This window comes from Triticum aestivum, chromosome 7A (assembly GCF_018294505.1).
Source record: "Triticum aestivum cultivar Chinese Spring chromosome 7A, IWGSC CS RefSeq v2.1, whole genome shotgun sequence".
Taxonomy (NCBI): Eukaryota; Viridiplantae; Streptophyta; class Magnoliopsida; order Poales; family Poaceae; genus Triticum; species Triticum aestivum.
Window position 1 is genome coordinate 344,006,169 of NC_057812.1, and position 20,371 is coordinate 344,026,539.

A 20,371-nucleotide genomic window follows, 5' to 3' on the forward strand; every position below is an offset into this window, starting at 1 on the left:
TCACATGGTTAAGCACCTCAGTGGAGAAAGCCAAAAACTGACTGTCACAATAAGCGTAAACTGGTCAGCAATCTAATGACTGTGTTAAATGACGTGCCATTCATAACATTGGCCGAAGTGTTTACGGCTTGACCTCGACTGTCGCTGAACACTACCGGGGGCTAGTAACTGGCCTCCCAAACTAAATCCTCAATATTTTGATCTTACATTAGAGCTGAGGTTTCATGATCATGCTTAGCATGACAACCCAAAGAAAGGAACCGATAGCGGGACTATTTTCTTTGGAAGACATTTCTTATGTTAAACAGTAGTATAACATATCTCTCTACGTACCTTTGTTTATAAAACCGTATGGCCGGATTGCCTTGTTTGTGGTAAATCTTTGCCCTTGCAAAGGCTTTATAAAGTAGGACAAACACTCCTCGGCTACTGGCCAAGGAGGTGGAAGCCGACGGTCGGTCAACAAAGTTTTGTACAATGCAGATCCGAGCATTGATGATGAAAAGTATTTGGATACATAGAATCATTACACATAATTTGTGATTTTACTTTGGATATCGATCCTTAATTCGGCCACCCGTGCCCACATTAAGGCTCGGGGGCTACTGGGCTTTGTGCTTATTATTTACAAATATTAAAGGGGTACGTCGATCCCCTGATCTGGTGTCGCCACCCGACCAATGTCTCGGGGGCTACTGCATTGACAATCCAATGCAGAAAATTTAAAGTGCAATATAGTTTTCGAGGAGATTATTATCCTCAGGTTGGTCGGCCGCACCCAACCTGAGTCTCGAGGACTTTGCACACCACGTTTCTACTCCTCAATATGCTGCCGAGCTGGGAATTGATCCTTAGGCTGATTTTATGAATTGACCTGAGTCTCAGGGGCTACTAGGGTCAGCGGTTTGATTTTTTCCTTTAGGTGCATCCCGGATATTAGGCCAACACGCACCTTGAGGGCTACTAGCTATACATCTCAGCAGATATTACATTGCACAATTCAAGATTAAATTCATAAAAATCGGCCCATGGATGAGGTGGTGTACTACCTCGGATACAGTCCGACGTTGGTGCTCGACTACAATATACACCTCGGAAGCAGTCCGGCATAAAGCTCGGACGCCAGTGGTTGGCTTCGTAGAGGGCATTTCTGGCATTAAGCTCGGCTAAACTCCTTTGACTTTTTTGAGCCAAGGTGATCTATGATACCTTGGATATAGTCCGACGTTGGAGCTCGGATACTCTCCGGCGTTGGAGTTCGGATACAGTCCGACGTTGGTGCTCGGCTGCAAAAGATACCTCAAATGCAGTCCAGCATTGGAGCTCGGATGCAAGAGGACACCACCGCACGGGGATAACTTCAAACCCGAGGTGGGCGTGAAAATAACAAAGGCATTGATAAAGGCCGAAAACTTAAAGGGGCTCCTCAGGTACTCGACGTGTAAACTCTTCGGATGCACTTTGGCGATCCTCAAGATCGAAGATGGGAAGATTTGTTGAACCAGTTTGCAAGACCGACGACTGAAGATGAAGAACAGTTTGGAAGAATCGAGGAGCATCCCCAACTTGAAGACCGGTTCAGGGGGCTACTGACGGTGTCCTGGACTAGGGGGTACTCCCCATGTTGTCTCTCGATCAGTTAGATTGGGCCGATGACCCCATGGCCGCATACTCATGGGCCAGTTCGGACAACCCCTGCCGCATACAAGGAAGACTCCACAAGACTTGGCGCCCAATACAAGGACTCCTCTAAACCCTAGGCCTACGGTGCATATATAAACCGAGGCCAGGCTAGTCAATAGACAAGATCTCATATTCATTACCATCTCATGGTAGACACATGTACTCTGTACTATCCCCATATGAATACAATCAAAAGCAGGACGTAGGGTTTTACCTCCATCAAGAGGGCCCGAACCTGGGTAAAATCCGTGTCCATGTTACCATCGCTCCAAGACGCCTAGCTTAGGACCCCTACTACGAGATACGGTGGATATTGAACCGACAATAAGGCAATTCAAAAACATGCACGATGCAGGTTCATTGTTTCACCGATGCAAACATACATGACCATCAACATGTTAGCATTTGTATTACTTAACCTTCAATATATGTACTATGTATGACCATAACAATAAAATTATTAAATGGGTAAAACAAATTTCTGGTTCTACACGGGCCAATAGTTGGGAGGCTTGGGAGGATACAAGAGTATGATACTATTTGATTGGAAAAGATTTGTCAAAGAAGGCAATTGGTTGAAATTGATTACCATATCAAAAAAGGTGGACACCTAGAAATCCAAGGGAGTGCATGGAGTCACTTTGTGAGAATTTCATGAACTAGATGTTAAAATCTAGGTTGTAATCCTTGTTGTTCCTCATGACCATAGACATGAATTGACCATGAGGTTCAAAACTATAGGATACTACATAGAGGCAATAAGTTCAGATGACTCAGATGATGATTCAGACAATGACTTGGAAGACGAATTTGATGAGGAATAAGAATTTGATTTGTAATATCTTTAGGTTGAACAATTTCAACGAGTTAGTATTTATTCGCGTCGATGTACAAATGTTTGCTCTGGACATTCATACAAACAAATGTGACATTCTAAGGCTGCATTTGGCAACACTGTTTTTTAAGTTTTCAAGGAATAGCATGGTTTTTGTAGAGACGACGGTTTCGAATACTTTGATGTGTTTGAAGCCAATAAACTAAAGTTTTGTAAACGGTAGTATTACTGAAACCATGTTTTTTTGTTGTATTTGAAAAAGTGGTCCTGACCTGTCTTTTCGATGCCTAAAATACAAACTAAGCCTAAAGTACAAATGTTTCAAATTTATACCAGGAATAATCATTTCCAAATTTTTGGGGTGAGAGCTTTAAAAAAATCAAGGTGAGACAAACCTACAGGAGTAGAGGATGTTGGGATGAGGCAAACAAACACCGGGCAGCGACGTAGACGAACTCCGGGCGAAGCATCTCGACGATGCAGAGGAGCAGCGGCAGGGTAGGCACAAACGACCAGGGTTCACGCCAACTGCGAGCGTCCATGTTAGGGTAGGACAACATAGGAGAGAACGGGTGCACCAGTGACCTTAGTCAGGGCAGGCGGCCACATGGGAGTAGGACGACATAGAAGAGCACGGGCGCCCTAGCGAACTCGGGCACGACGAGCAGCCACGTCGGGGAAGGACGACGCAGAACAACACAGGTGCATCGGTAAGCTTAGGACGGTGGGCGGCCTCATCGGTTCAGGATGGCGTAGAAGAGCACGAATGCGCCAGGAAGCTCGGGGGCGATGGGCGGCCACGTCGGCACAGTGATAGCCTACAAGCCAAACATGGTAGTGTAACACTTTCGTGTATGTATCCCAAAGAGTAATCGTCCCAACGAAGAGCGGTTGAGAGTATTTATGAGTAACATTTCTATCACACACAAGTTATCACAATCCTTATGTGAAATAACTACTTGTGATCCTGTGGACGTTGTTAGTGTCCGAAGCAACAAATGGAGCAGAAAAATGAATATGATGAGTTTGCAACAACGAGAGTAATAGAACTTGAAAGTAGAGAACATAAATAAAACAAGAAGTAGAGATGTTTATCCTGCAATGGAGAAATTAGGCGTGGAGAGAATTCAGATCATGGTATACATCAAGTGTGCTAGTGCGTCGGTAATACCAGTTACCTTGTATCATGAGTTTAGCATTTGATTTTCTTGTTCGGTAGCTGGATTACCCTAGGGTTACGGAAGACCTCCTCGTGGAATCAAATTCCATACTATGGTCCTTCTTTGTCATTGCCATAGAATGGTAGTCTCTACAATTAAGGTTGTTAGATCGGAATCATGCATTAAGTTTGATGGATCACCGTTGACGGAACATTGGGGCCTCCATGAAAATAATCTAGCGTGGGGAAATACTAGCTAACATCAAGGATATGCGATGGTAAAAAAGCTTTGTGTAGGAAGTACAAACTATGGGGTACGTGAGGTGAAGTCGACTATAGAAGATCCCTGAAGAGGCACATGATGTCAACCATGACGCATTCGCGGGCTGACACTATTGCAGGATGGTCCAAACGCGATAGTCAAATTAGACTTCAACGAAACTGTGTGTGATGCATCAATCACAAACGGTGATGTGATAAAACCGTCAAAAAAGATGCAAAACGTTTGCGATGGCGGCGACATCAAACACGGTTCATATGAGATTTGCGTGTGCGATGAGTGGCAAACGGTTAATCTAGAAGAACCGTTTGCGATGATGTAGAACAACAGAAACGGGCAACCAAATAAGGGTGTGTGTGATATACGACATACAGTTCACTAGGATGAACTGTGTGTGATTAGGCAACACAATGGAAATGGTTCAACTGAACAAGATGTGTGTGATACGTGGAAAACAGGTCCATAATCAGAAATGTGTGCGAAGACCAATAATAACACAGACGATTGCTGCTAATAAGCTGTGTGATTTGCTCTGTCTACGGAAGAATAACATGTATATATATAACTGAAATAAACATCCAATTACATAAGTGACTATACAGATCATTCGCACACACCTCAATAAACAACTGCATGCATTCTAAAGTAGGAGAAGCGATCGTCTAGTCATCTACTTCTTGTGAAGCTCCCGCCATAGCTCTTTGGCTTGATCCCTTGTCTGGGGCAGGAAGAAGACACTTCCTCATGTCAACAATCCGCCTGTACATCTCGTAGCTTGTGTACGCGTCCTTGGCCGCGTACTTGATGTGTTGTTCATCCAGTCTCTCATGCCAGACACTATGCCAGGCGTTCTTGTCCTTCTTGCTCTCATCCTTCATCTTCATGTAGTAGGGGTCGATGATGGCCGAGGCGAGGTCAACCAGGGAGTTCAGTTTGTTGTTGTCGCTGCCCCAGACCTTGTAGTGGTCCTGGATGTTGACAAGATTCGGACATTTCAAGCCCGAAACCTTGAGCGCTTTTAGATCACTGGTGGTGTCCACCATAGCGGGCGTCCATGGAAGTCAAAGGGCTCGCTTCCCAGTGAGCCTACGCATCGTACAGCTCACATGCTTTCCGGTGAGCCTATGCATTGCAGGACAGCTTGCACGCCTCTCGGTCAGCCTGTGCACCAGACTGCGCTCACACACCTCTCGTTCAGTCAAGCAGCTGTCCGCACGGCACCTCATGTAGCCATTAAAACCAAGACACATGGCGTCACGTGAATGGTTAACAGAACGCACATGATTTGAATTATAAAAACGTTTGAGATATTAAAGTGTGAGCTATTTTTTCAAATGCCTTTGTTGGTTGTTATTCTAGTGCACCTTCTCTCAAAATGGACACGAAAAATACCATAGCACGTCGGGTGCCGTTCCATGATAGCATGCCAAGTTTCATGAATTTCAGACGAGTTTTGGATTCACTAGAATTTAAAAACAAAGTAGCTCAATGTTTTGCCGGCAATCAACAGTGCCTGGTGTTTGAAATTCGTTCCCATTTCTTGCATGGTACCTAAGCATGCACCAAGGACAGAGATTTAATTTTTCAACCAATTTATATGCACTGGAGCATGTGCATGTAGTTCAAATTTGAATTATGCACATAAAATGACTAGAAAACCCAGTTAATGTATAAAAATGTCTAAATGAACCCCAAAAAATTCCAAAATAGAACACTCATATTGTTCTATGTTGACACTAGAATTTTTTTGAAAGCAATAAGAGGCAACTGATATCATTTCGTCCCCAAAGGTGGCATGTTCCCTACCGAAACCATCAGGCTTGTTGTGAGAAGCTCTGGTTTGTGAGAAGCTTATACCCGAACCTGCCCCAAATGGGACAAAATTTTTACCACGACATGTTGATGCCGTTCCATGATAGCATGCCAAGTTTCATGATTTTCAGACGAGTTTTGGATTTACTAGAATTTAAAAACCAGGTATCTCAATGTTTGCGGCCGAGTGACGATGGCAGGGTGTTTGGCATTGATTCCCATTTCTTGCATGGGACCTAAGCATGCAACCAAGGACACATATTTGAATTTTCAACCAATTTATATGCATTAGAGCATGTGCCTGTAGTTCAAATATGAATTATGCACATAAATGCATTGAAAACTCAATTAATGTATAAAAATGTCCAAATGAACCCCCCAATTCCAAAATTTAACACAACACTCCTGTTGTTCTATGTTGACACTAGAGAAAAAATTGAAATCAAGAAGAGGCAATGGATATTGTTTCGTCTAGCAAGGTGAAACGTTCCCTGTCGAAGCCATCAGGCTTGTTGTGAGAAGTTTATAGCCAAACCTGCCCCAAATGGGACAAAATTTTTACCACGGCATGTTGATGCTGCTCCATGATAGCATGCCAAGTTTCATGAATTTCAGATGAGTTTTGGATTTACTAGAATTTAAAAACCAGGTATCTCAATGTTTGCGGCCGAGTGACGGTGGCAGGGTGTTTGACATTCATTCCCATTTCTTGCATGGGACCTAAGCATGCAACCAAGGACACAAATTTGAATTTTCAACCAATTTATATGCATTAGAGCATGTGCCTATAGTTCAAATTTGAATTATGCACATAAATGCATAGAAAACTTAGTTAATGTATAAAAATGTCCAAAAGAGCCCCGAAAAATTCCTAAAATTAACACAACACTCATATTGTTCTATGTTGACACTAGAAAAAAATTGAAATCAAGAAGGGGAAACGGATATCATTTCGTCCAGAAAGGTGAAACGTTCCCTACCGTAACCATGAGGCTTGTTGTGAGAATCTCTGGTTTGTGAGAAGCTTATATACCCCAACCCGCCCCAAATGGGATTTTTTTACCACTGCATGTTGATGCCGTTCCTTGCTAGCATGTCAAGTTTCATAAATTTCGGACACATTTTCGATTTACTAGAATTTAAAAACCATGTATCTCAATGTTAGCGTCCAAGCGATGGTGGCAAGGTGTTTGACATTCATTATCATTTCTTGCATGGGACTTAAGCATGTAACCTGTAACGACCCGAACCTGATAATATTTGATGTCTCTGTGCTCACTGTGCTAGTCCCTGGATCAGTAGCTAGCACACATTGTACAAGATGTAATATCAAAATAAACCACATGTCATAATATTACACCGTAGATCCAGAATTTAATATAATACATACCTGTGTAGGTCAAGGCTAGCATACAAAGAAACAACATCGGAAAAGCAAATAAAATCTCCATAAAGTTCATCAACACCATAGGCAAATGTCGAGTATAGACATCGTAGCCCTACATCGTATCACTCACTCGTCATATAAAATCTGCAACATGAAATATTGCAGCCACAAAGGGTCAGTATGTTGAATGTATTGGCAAGTCACACAAGGAATGATATAAGAGACCTACTTCTATATACAAGGTATACCAAGATGATAGTGTAGTGGTTATTTTGAGAAAGCTAATTTTTCCCTGATAACTACATATAATATAATAGTCAAATTTTAATTATGTCTTGCTACAGTTAAATACATATGGTTGAATTGGGCACTCCAATTCCAACCTATCCCCATTATTAGATTTCCCACACAATTTTTATTAGTGTAATATGTCAAGATCATCCAACAACTGTAATGGCAGAGTGGCTCAAATTTTCCCATAACCGGGGGCATGGCTAATCATGATTAGTTTTAATATTCTACAGAGTTTTGTATGCTTTACCCACTAGACCCAATCCGAAGATTGAGACGAAGTCTTTCATAAGAGGTTCCCTTAACCACCTGACGGCCACATCCCACCTATATATGCTACATCTGTCAACACTGTCTAGGCAAGGGTTCCAACAACTAATCAACTAAGCCAGAGCCCATATAGCCAGTGGCCGCACATGGAAGCTACTAGTCACTAAGTCTGTTTGATCTTTTTGAACCTGGGTGGCATTCCACTCAGGGTGCACTCTCATGGGCACAAGGCCTTAGACAAGGTGCATGACCCCATGATGCCTTCCCTCGATAGCAAGCAATACCACTTTTGCCCAGAGGTGAATTATATTTTAAGTTAATAATCAAATTTTATGTATAGTCCTCACATAATCTCCATGCATACACGAACCAATCCCCGTCTACATAGCATAGCAAGAATACACTACCACGATCTACAATAAGGCCATACTAACTGCATCTCAATAGCAAATAATATACTACCATAATATTCCTACAAATGCATAATGTGGTATTGTAATACATAACTACATGCATGAAAAAATAGGATGGAGGATGATAAAGGTGTAACTTTCCTAGTACACTGATGAAGATCGTCGCACTCACAATCCTGATAATTCTACTCGTCACGCTCCGAGTAATCTACCGTAAACAAAAGAATCCAAATAAACAACCATGCCATATAGAAGAATCAAAAGAATAATTGGGAAAGTGCTTTTATTTCCTCTCATTTATTATTCAATTAAATACTCCAAAAGTTTCAAATCCTAGCCAAATTTAACTAACACCAAGCAACACAAGCAAGTTTTTAATAAATCCTATTTATATAATTAACATTCCAAAATTGTAATTTTTGGGATGTTACATAACCAAGGACACACATTCCAATTTTGAACCAAGTTATATGCACTGGATCATGTGCATGTAGTTCAAATTTGAATTATGCACATGAATGCATAGAAAACTCAGCTAATGTATAAAAATGTCCAAACAAACCCCGAAAAATCCCAAAAATTGACACAACACTCGTGTTGTTCTATGTTGACTCGAGAAAAAAATTTGAAAGTAAGAAGAGGCAACAAATATCGTTCCGTCCCCCAAGGTGTCACGTTCCCTACCGAAACCATCACGCTTGTTGTGAGAGAAGCTCTAGTTTGTGAGAAGCTCATACACAAACCTGCCCCAAATGGGACAATATTTTTACCACAACATGTCGATGTTGTTCCATGATATCATGTCAAGTTTCATGAATTTCAGATGAGTTTTTGATTTACTAGAATTTTAAAGCCATGTATCTCAATGTTAGTGGCTGAGCGACAGTGTCAAGGTGTTTGACATTCATTCTCATTTCTTGCATGTGACTTAAGCTTGCAACCAATGACAAATATTTGATTTTCCAACCCGTTTTTATGGACCGGAGCATGTGCATGTAGTTCAATTTTGAATTATGCACATAACTGCCTAGAAAACTCAGTTAACGTATAAAAATGTCCAAAAGATCCCCGAAAAATCCAAAATTTTACATGACACTCCTGTTGTTCTATGTTGACACCAGGAAAATAATTGAAAGGAAGAAGAGGCGAAGAATATCATTTTATCGACAAAGGTGACACGTTTCCCTAACGGAACCATGAGGCTTCTTCTGAGAAGCTCTGGTTTGTGAGAAGCTTATACCATAACCTGCCCCAAATGGGACAATATCTTTTACCCAACATGTTGATGCCATTCCATGATAGCAAGCCAAGGTTCATGAATTTCAGACGGGTTTTGAATTTACAAGAATTACAAAAGCAAGTACCTCAACGTTTGCTGAAGAGCCATGGTGTCGTGGTGTTCGAAATTCATCCCCATTTCTTGCATGGGACATAAGCATAAACTCATGGACACATATATGATTTTACAACCCATGTTGGTGCACTGGAGCATGCGCATGTAGTTTAATTTTGAATTGGGCACCTAAAATGGCTATAAAACCAATTTAATGTATAAAATATCCAAACGAACCCTGAATAATTCCAATTCTTTTACGGCACACATATAGTTGCATGTTCACTGCAGATAAAAGTTCTAGCAGTTCAAACACCGTCCATTGCCGCTGTGACCCCATTATGTAATTCAACTCAAGATGAAAAATCAAGTAGATCCCACACAGTTTATTATCACCAACCGTGTGAGTTGCAGTACAAAATATCCTGGAGCACCGTAGATGTATAGTACGCGTATGTCTTACGCGAGAAGGTGTGTCGGCTACAGTCCACAGCCGGTGTGTCAAGCACACTAGCTCGCTCCCCAAATATCATTTCACTATTCAATCATCGTTGGTGAAAGATGGGGACGTGGACCCGCATCGTGAGGGCAACTTCGGAGGCCCACTCCAGCGAGAGCGCGACCGCAGCCTCCATGCACATGCTAACAAGGTGAGTGAGCGCTACCGCAGCCACCATGCGCGTGCTAACAAGGTGCGTGAGCGCGGCCGCAATCTATGACTGGGCGGCCAAGGCAGCCCAAACGGCCGCTGTTGCTTCTCAGGTGGCGGCAGCAACATCTGTCTCGGGGATAGCAACTGGTGAGAGTGGCACAAAAGTTGTCCGTTCTGCAGTGGCGGTCTTAGCCCTGATGGAGGCCGCCACGCCCAGCTCGTGGCGGTCACCGCACAAATCGGACGAAGTTTCTCCGACAACGGTCGGCAACCCACGGCCGAAGAGTTGGCAATCGCTGAGAGTGTTCGAGTGGCCATCTGTTCCTCTGCCGCATACCTTGCCACGATGGAGCTCATCCAAGCCCAGATCGCGGCCGCCCATGCCCAGCTCGTGGCGGCCTTTTCCAAAGAGATGGTGGACGCGGATGGCGAGATGCTTGCCGAGTATGGTGCGATGGATGCCATGGATTCCCTTCCCCAGGAGACCGTCGGGTGCGAGCTGGACATGGAGGAGGCGACGGAGATCGACGAGCACCAGCCGTAGTAGAACTCTTTGTTTTGTTTAATTAAGAGCGTCGGTCTTTAATTTGTTAGAGTAATGTTTAGGTCAGCTAGCTCTGTTTAATTGCTGAACTTGGTCGATTAAGAAGTGTGGGTGTGCTATAGTCTCCTTTGTGTACCCAAATTATGCAATGACGTGGATGACGACTGTAACCAGGGAAATTCGAACCAAAATTTTTGACGTTAAAACTCATCACACACGGGTTAATCTATCTGAATCGTTTGTGATGTTCACATATCGTACACAGTTCTGAATAAGGGACCGTGTCTGATGACACTTTGCGCGTCAGTTTTTTCGCTGAACCGATTCAAAATTTTCGGCTTCCATGGAAATATCTACCTCCCCGCCCCCTCCCCTTACCAAAAGCCACATTTACCCTGTTTCCGCCTTCCTTTCCAAGTTGAAACCTTCACTCCTTGCTTGCAGCACCGCCTCCTCGCCGGTGACCCTCCTTCACGCTGCTCGGCCTCGTCTACCCAGGCAGGTAATCCACACCCGACCCCATCCTCCTCCTCCTTCCACATCCCACATGCCCCAACCTCCGGCGTAACACCTTTCACCCAAATCACTGACCCCTCCACCAAATAAGTGCCGCCCTAAGCCATGGTGCACATAGTATAGCCAGAAGCACAAGGAGCATTTGGCAGCGGAGAAGCAAATCACGACCGCACGCGCGGATGAAGTCACGGTGGATGCCATTCATGCTGACCCCCAGATCTTGGAGGAGCACCTTGCCATTTGCTAGCTACACCGGTTAAGCATGCTTGGTTTACCCGTTGCGCGTGCTGATCCTGCCTTTCCTTAACAAATTCTAGTGAATTGTGCTATCTAATTTTACCATGCAATATGTTGCTCTAGTGTATATGTTCTATATGTCGTGCAGTGTGGTGCTCCTTATTAAATTTTTGGTTAATTAGTTGTCATCTTCAGTTAACTGTTTGGTTCAATTCTACAAATGTGATGTTCAATTCTTTAGGCTGTAATTTTGTATTGTCTTCCATGTGAGAAATAAATTGAATTTATCTTTACAAAATACATGAGAAATGAATACAATTGCTATATTTCCAAGTTGTCAAGCATGCTTGGTTTGGTTATATATTGTGCAATGTGGTGCTCAGTTAACGTTTGGTTCATTTGTTGTGGTGTTTAGTTAACACTTTGGTTCAATTCTGCAATGCAATGTTCAATAGTTGTGGGCGCATTCTGTTATTGTATACCATGTGGGAAGTAAATCGAATTTGGCTATACTAAATACATGAGAAACAAATACAATTGCTATATTTCCAAGTTGTTAAGTATGCTTCATTTGGTTAACCGTTTGATCTCCTATTAGGAGTATGTTATATTGTGCAATGTGGTGCTCAGTTAACGTTTGGTTCATTTGTTGTGGTGTTTAGTTAACTGTTTGGTTCAATTCTGCAATGCGATGTTCAATTGTTGTGGGTGCATTCTGTTATTGTATACTATGTGGGTAATAAATTGAATCTGGTTGTACTAAATACACGAGAAACAAATACAATTGCTATATTTCCAAGTTGTTAAGCATGCTTGGTTTGGTTAACTATCTGATCTTCTATTGTATGATATATTGTGCAATGTGGTGCTTAGTTAATGTTTGGTTCATTTGTTGTGGTGTTTAGTTAACTGCTTGGTTCAATTCTGCAATGCGATGTCCAATTGTCGTGGGTAGAATTTTGTATTGTTGTGCATGTGAGGAATAAATCAAATTTGGCTGCACCTAATACATGAGAAACGTATACAAGTGCTATATTTCCTAGTTCTTAATCATGATTGGTTTGGATAAATGGGTTTTCCATGTGGCTTGAATTAATCTGATGATTTTTCAATGTGCTTACTTTTCATCAACATATTTTACTAATAGCATGTGAACCCTTACTTAACCTGATGACTAACTACCTTATATGTGTTGCAGGGAAACAATGGGAAGCACTGAGGTTTAGAATCGAGGTTAGCACGTGCATGGTCCATTTTCTAATAGCACATTATTGTGCAATTGCAGGAACCATTCTAATATTTAGGTTTCTAACAATTTGGTCCTGCACATGTAGGTCCTGCTGTCAGAGGTTTTGACCCACTATTCGACCCTTTTGCATATGGGGAAATGAGTTGTCCATGAATATCAATCAAGTCAAGAAACTTAGAAAGATTGTTAGGATAAATAAATTAGCGAAAAACAACAACAAGATCTTTGTCTGCACAATGAAGAAGACATCAATTCACTACAAGATTGTACTAACTAATATACCTTGCCTTTTTTATTCCTTTGCCCTATTTCCAATATAGAGAAGATATTTATGCACATCCTTGTTTTCAGGCCTTTCCAAAGTAGTTCACTGATGATTTCCTCTCAAACCACCTCTATGGTCAGGAGGCGAGGAAGGTTTTCATACAACACCCACAGTTCAATATTGAAGTATTCCTGAAGAGGATGAAGGATGGACGGTCAATCATCCACAGGCACTGGCCTAAATTTGCAAAGACCTTCAACATGAATGAAGGCTCAATATTCGCCATCCACTTCAACAGTTTTCTAGATGAGATGCATCTGTCTATGTACCGTCTATGATGATAATTTTGAAAAGTTCTAGATGTTGCATGTGAAACTTGGTGCTGGTGAAGTTGTGTAATGGGGTAGCTGAGTGCTGAAGCTAGATCATGTTGTACTCTGATGTATTTCAATTATGAAATCCTGCTTCCTTAATATGGAAATGAAATATATCATGTGCTTAATATGAATGTCAATTAGATTAATAAATGGATTATTAATAATAGGGCAATTAGCCTGCTAATGGCCAATTAGCCTGCTAATTGAGTTTTTCTATTGCAAACGGTTATTGAGAAAACACCGTGGGCGATGACCTCAGGCAACACAGACAGTTTCTAGGAATAAGTCGTGTTGGATCAATGAACAATCACACAGAAAATTCTCTTGGAAACTGTTTGCGTTAGGCCACCTTGCGCAAATGTTTACCACATAAAAACTGTGTGTGATGGACAACCTTTGCCACACAGTTTCTTCTACGCAATGTGTGTGATGCATTCAATAATGCACACGATAAAATTGTTAATATCGTGTGCAATGGCAACGCTATCACAAATGATTTAACGAGGATAATTGTGTGTGATGTACCTGCGAACAGAAACGTTTTCCTTGGAGCGACTGTGTGGGATGTATATACGAACGGAAACGTTCAGCGGGGACTGACTGTGTGGGATGTACTTACGATCGGAAACGACTTCTCCTGTATAATTGTATTTTTTAGCACTACTGTATGTATAACCGTATTTGAGCGCTTGCCGGTCGCACACAACCTCATTTTGCCGAGCATGTGTGCTAGGAGGGTATATCCCCGACGGTTTCTGGGTCGTGTGGGAAGGACCCCCCTATCGCAGTCACTCACTAGGTGACGGTTCAGAACACCATCGCGGAAAGGGGTTAAAAACCGTTTGTATAGCACCTCGATGTACCAGTGTGAATCCCCAGCAAACGGGGCACGCATCCGCCAGAAGGGCTGGCCTTGCAGAACACTCCACCAACCAGGCATTAAATGCCTGGTCATCCACTCTGTATAGCCCAACGTAGGGGTATGAGTAGGGCCATCATCACGACGACCTGGGGGCCTGACGATAAGACCGAACACTAGCGCAGTCTAAAGAAGGAGAAGGGCGGCGCAGCGTGTCACATTAATGGAAATACTGGAGCACCTGACAGACTCCAGTGTCAGCTCATCCACTGCAACATGATAAAGGCAAGTGGGATGCCTTGACCGATTATTATTTGTATAATAACACACATATTTTTACATACCAAATGTGGTACCCCCGAGGCCTATATAAGGGGAGGGCCAAGGTCGAAAGGAGGGGAAGGATGCAATCACCCACAACACTACCAACAAGTACTAGCAAGTAGAAGGCAAGGAAAAAAGTGGAACAGTAGAGTTAGGAGTGTTCGAGCACTCTAGCTAGTACCCTGATCGCTACTGGTCACACCCCGACCACCATCTTTGTAGCACCAAAGCACTTGTATTCCTTAGTTTATATCTGTACTAATAGGACATAGGGTTTTACACTAACATGGCAGCCCAAACCTGTATAACCCCCCCCTGTTTCGTTGCTTTCTTGTGTGCCTTTTCTTGTGGATTGACAAGGTGTTTAGACCTTGGCGAAACTCAGAGATACAAGGTATGCTTGACCCCTGGTATCCTGAGTACACACTCCAACAACCGTTATCTCATATTGTCTTCGTTCCTCATAGATGTCTCCACTTTTCACGTTAGAGATCGCATATTTCCAAAACAATATGTGTTACCTATGTAGGTCTTCAGATCATGTTAACCGGGCCCTTAAATTGGAAAACACACATATATTTCACCACAGAATAAAAACTTACTAGATAGATCACAAGACTACAAACACGAATGTGACATATATAATAGACACAAAGAATCTTACCACTCACCTACATCTCCCATGCATAGCGGGAATAACTCACACATTGAAAGAGAATAACCAATCATCTCAGAGAATAAACCCATGAAAACCATATCAATAATACCGTGAAGATCCATAATGATGGTGTCCTAGAATAGGGGGTGCCACCCTAGCTGGCCCACGGTCCTGCGGCCGAGCTTATGGGCCCTCATTCTCATAAGGAAGGACTCCGGAAGCCTCGCATCTCAACGTGATCGAGAGAGCCTTTGCCGAAGACTTGACGTGTACTCCAAGGACATCTTCGATAGCCGCCATATGCATCCCTAGATCTACAACTGACTATGTAACCCTAGGTACCTCTTTGGCGTGTATATAAGCCAAGAGGTTTAGCCTGTAGAAGCAACGGATCATAATCTCATTCAGCTAGCCTTAGGGTTAGAATGCAACTTACGATCTCGAGGTAGATCAAGCTTGTACTCGATACACAACCATCAATACAATCAAAGCATGATGTCGGGTATTACCTCCTCAAGAGGGCCTAAACCTGGTTAAACAACATGTCCCTTGTCTCCTGTTACCATCGATCCGAGATCCATAGCTTGGGACCCCCTACCCCGAGGTGTGTTGGTTTTGCCACTGACGTTGGTGCTTTCATTGAGAGTTCTGCTGTGGGATCAAAGAAAGATCCATGGGATCGTCGGTCACCAATGATATCTACTATGCAACTTTAGTCTTCTAGACTCGTGTTGGGCCTCCAAGCGTAGAGTTTTGTAGGAAAGTAGAAATTTTCCCTAAAGTGGACGACCTAAGGTTTACCAATCCATGGGAGGCGTAGGATGAAGATGGTCTCTCTCAAACAACCCTGCAACCAAATAACAAAGCATTTTTGTGTCCCCAACACACCAAATACAATGGTAAGTTGTATATGTGCACTAGTTCGGCGAAGAGATGGTGATACAAGTCTAGTAATGATATTAGATATTGATTTTTGTAATAGGAACAATAAAAAACAACAAGGAACACTACAAAAAAATACACTTCCGTGATGATACGTGTTTGTCACAGTAGGTCATGTTTTCTATCATGCATGTACATCCATGACGATTTTATGACAGAATCAAGATAGTCATACCTGTCCTGTCGTAGAAGTGTTCCATGACATTACCAAAATTATCATCACGGAAGTGTCCACTTCCATGACGATAAATTGCGCGTCATAGAGGTGCTTTCGTCAAGGGTGACCGACGTGTGGCATCCACCGTAACGGGTCACCGTTAAGCTATCGGGTTCCGGTTTGGATCCAATAACCCATTAACAGCCAGGACCAATGGGGATTTTCCACGTGTAAAATTATCATTGACTGGAGGAAACACGTGTCGGCTCACCGTTGGGACAAATGTCGTCCACTCATTAGACAGAATGCGCCAATGATACGTCGACACATTCTTGTGAAAAGGCCGGCCCGTTTGACTTGGTCAAAAGATAGCAGGCCGACCCACTAAAAGCCTGTTCACGACCTGTTCGCACATAGCCCATTTATAGCCCGCTAACCCAGGGCCCGTTACGGCCTATTAGAATTAGGCCCAGTAGCGTCATTTGGGCCGTCCAATATGATTCCAGCCCGTTGTAACTTTCGGCCCATCTCTGGCCCAAGACGTCTTTCAGCCCATATAAGGCACTTTATAACTCTTGGCCCATTGACGGCCCGTGGTGAAACTGGCTCCTAATGAATAGTACATCACTTTATACCCATTAACGGCCCATTATTCCAATGGGCCCTTTCAAGCCCATGTTATCTTTCGGCCTTCTCATGGCCCATTAATTCTTGGGCTCATTTCCAGCATTCGGTTACTTACGACCTGTTACTGGCCTTTTCTTACAGTGGGCCAGATTCAACCTGTGGTTACAGTCGGCCCGTGTGTGGCCCGTTAATCCGTTAGGCCGTTTTCATAGCGTCATCAAATACGGCCGATACGTCTCCATCGTATCTATAATTTTGTTCCATGCCAATATTCTACAACTTTCATATACTTTTGGCAACTTTTTATATTATTTTTGGGACTATATTGATCCAGTGCCTAGTGCCAGTTCCTGTTTGTTGCATGTTTTATGTTTTGCAGAATATCCATATCAAACGGAGTCCAAACGGGATAAAAACGAATGGAGCTTATTTTTGGAATATTTGGAAAATCTGGGAGAAAGATCAACGCGAAACGGTATCCGAGGTGGGCATGAGGTAGGGGGGCGCGCCCCACCCCCTAGGCACGCCCCACCCCCTCGTGGTCCTCTCGTAAGGCGGTTGATGCCCTTCTTCATCTGCAATAAAGCTAATTTTTGGTAAAAAAATTACGGTGAAGGTTTCGGTCCAATCGGAGTTACGGATCTCCATATATATACGAAACGGTGAAAGGGCAGCAGAACAGAACACGGAAACAGAGAGAGACAGATCCAATCTTGGAGGGGCTCTCGCCCCTCCCATGCCATGGAGGCCAAGGACCAGAGGGGAAACCCTTCTCCCATCTAGGGAGAAGGTCAAGGAAGAAGAAGACGAAGGGCCCCCCTCTCCCCTTCTCTTCCGGTGGCGCCAGAACGCTGTCGTGGCCATCATCATCATCACCGCGATCTACACCAACACCTCCGCCATCTTCACCAACATCTCCATCACCTTCCCCCTCTATCTACAGCGGTCCACTCTCCCGCAACCCGTTGTACCCTCTACTTGAACATGGTGCTTTATGCTTCATATTATTATCCAATGATGTGTTGCCATCCTATGATGTGTGAGTAGATTTTCGTTGTCCTATCGGTGGTTGATGAATTGCTATGATTGATTTAATTTGCTTGTGGTTATGTTGCTGTCCTTTGGTTCCCATCATATGAGTGCATGCGTGGATCACACCATAGGGTTAGTTGTATGTTGATAGGACTATGTATTGGAGGGCAAGAGTGATAGAAGCTTCAACCTAGCATAGAAATTGATGCATACGGGATTGAAGGGGGACCAATATATCTTGATGCTATGGTTGGGTTTTACCTTAATGAACGTTAGTAGTTGCGGATGCTTGCTAATAGTTCCAATCATAAGTGCATAGAATTCCAAGTCAGGGAGGACATGCTAGCAGTGGCCTCTCCCACATAAAACTTGCTATCGGTCTAGTAAAGTAGTCAATTGCTTAAGGGACAATTTCGCAACTCCTACCACCACTTTTCCACACTCGCTATATTTACTTTATTGCTTCTTTACTTACATCAGCCCCTAGCTTTTATTTACGTGCTCTTTATTTTCTTGCAAACCTATCCAAAAACACATACAAAGTACTTATAGTTTCATACTTGTTCTAGATAAAGCGAACGACAAGCGTGCGTAGAGTTGTATCGGTGGTAGATAGAACTTGAGGGGATATTTGTTCTACCTTTAGCTCCTCGTTGGGTTCGACACTCTTACTTATCAAAAACTATTGCGATCCCCTATACTTGTAGGTTATCAAGACCTTTTTCTGGCGCCGTTGCCGGGGAGCAATAGCGTGGGGTGAATATTCTCGTGTGTGCTTGTTTGCTTTATCACTAAGTAATTTTTATTTGTTGTTATTAGTTGTTCTCTATATTTATTTAAGGATATGGAACACGAAATACCAAAAAAATTAGGTGTACTTGCTACTCATGGAGATGAGGAACCTCCTAAAACCATCAATGCTCGTTATGTGAAGAAATTATGTACTACTTTGATAACCCTGAGAAAACCCCATTAAATTTGGTAATGGGAGTAACATTGGATCAACGTGAATACTTTAGGGATTATCGCTTGACACAAAAAGGGAAACTATTATGGGATCAAATTTATATATTGAAGTGGTATGCTCGGCAAGTATGCTTGAGTTATGATTATACTTGTTGCTCTAGGATGAAGGCTCCACACCTTCCCTTTTCATGCAAATTTAATGATAATGAAACCTTAGCTTCTTATGCTAATGGTATATATGATTATTCTGATGTGGAATAAATAGAAGAATTTGTTGCTTTTAATGGTGCTTATGAAATTGAATCTTTGTTTGAAAAGCATGAAGCTTTTGATGATGATGTTTATAGGCCTGAAAATTTAGCTATCTTAAAATATTGCTATGATAATTATGAATATAATTCCTATATTAATGCGTTTATTGAGAAAGTCTCCGCGGTCCAAGAAGAGACTAATGTTTTGCAGGAATCTATGGAAGAAGAAATTGACGAAACTGTGAGCTCATTGGATGAAAAAGATGAGGAGGAGAGCGAAGAACAAAAGGAGGAAGAGCGGATTGATCACCCGTGCCCACCTTCTAATGAGAGTAACTCTTCAACTCATATATTGTTTAATTCCCCTTCATGCTTACCGAAGAATGAATGCTATGATAATTGCTATGATCCCGTTGAATCTTTTGAAATATCCCTTTTTGATGATGCTTGCTATGCTTGTGGCCAAGATGCCAATATGAATTATGCTTATGGAGATGAACTTGCTATAGTTCCTTATGTTAAACATGAAATTGTTTCTATTGCACCCATGCATGATAGCCCTATTATCTTTTTGAATTATCCCGACTACACTATATCGGAGAAGTTTGCACTTATTAAGGATTACATTGATGGGTTGCATTTTACTATTACAAATGATGATTTTGATAGATATAATATGCATGTGCTTGCTGCTCCTACTTGCAATTATTATGAGAGAGGAACTATATCTCCACCTCTCTATGTTTCCCACATGATAAAATTGCAAGAAACTGTTTATACTATGCATTGGCCTTTACTTTGTGTGCATGAATTGTTCTTTTATGACATGCCGATGCATAGAAAGAGAGTTAGACTTTGTTGTTGCATGATATATGTTACTTTGTGCTCACTACTAAATTATAAATCATTGTTAATTAAAATTGGCTTTGATATACCTTGGGATCCGGGTGGATTCACCACTTGAGCACTATATGCCTAGCTTAATGGCTTTAAAGAAAGCGCTGCCAAGGAGACAACCCGGAAGTTTTAGAGAGTCATTTATTTATGTTGAGTGCTTTTATATAGTTTAAAAACAACAAAAATAAAGAGGGGAACCCAAAACTTTTCAAAAAGGAAAGTGAAAGTGAGAGAGACAAGCATTGTTGAAGTGGGAGAGCTCCTTGAACTTTGTTCATGCTCACGGCAAATTTGTGAATCTTGATTACAGAAACTTTTCAATAAAAATAATTATCCCCTTGTAAAATTTCATTGT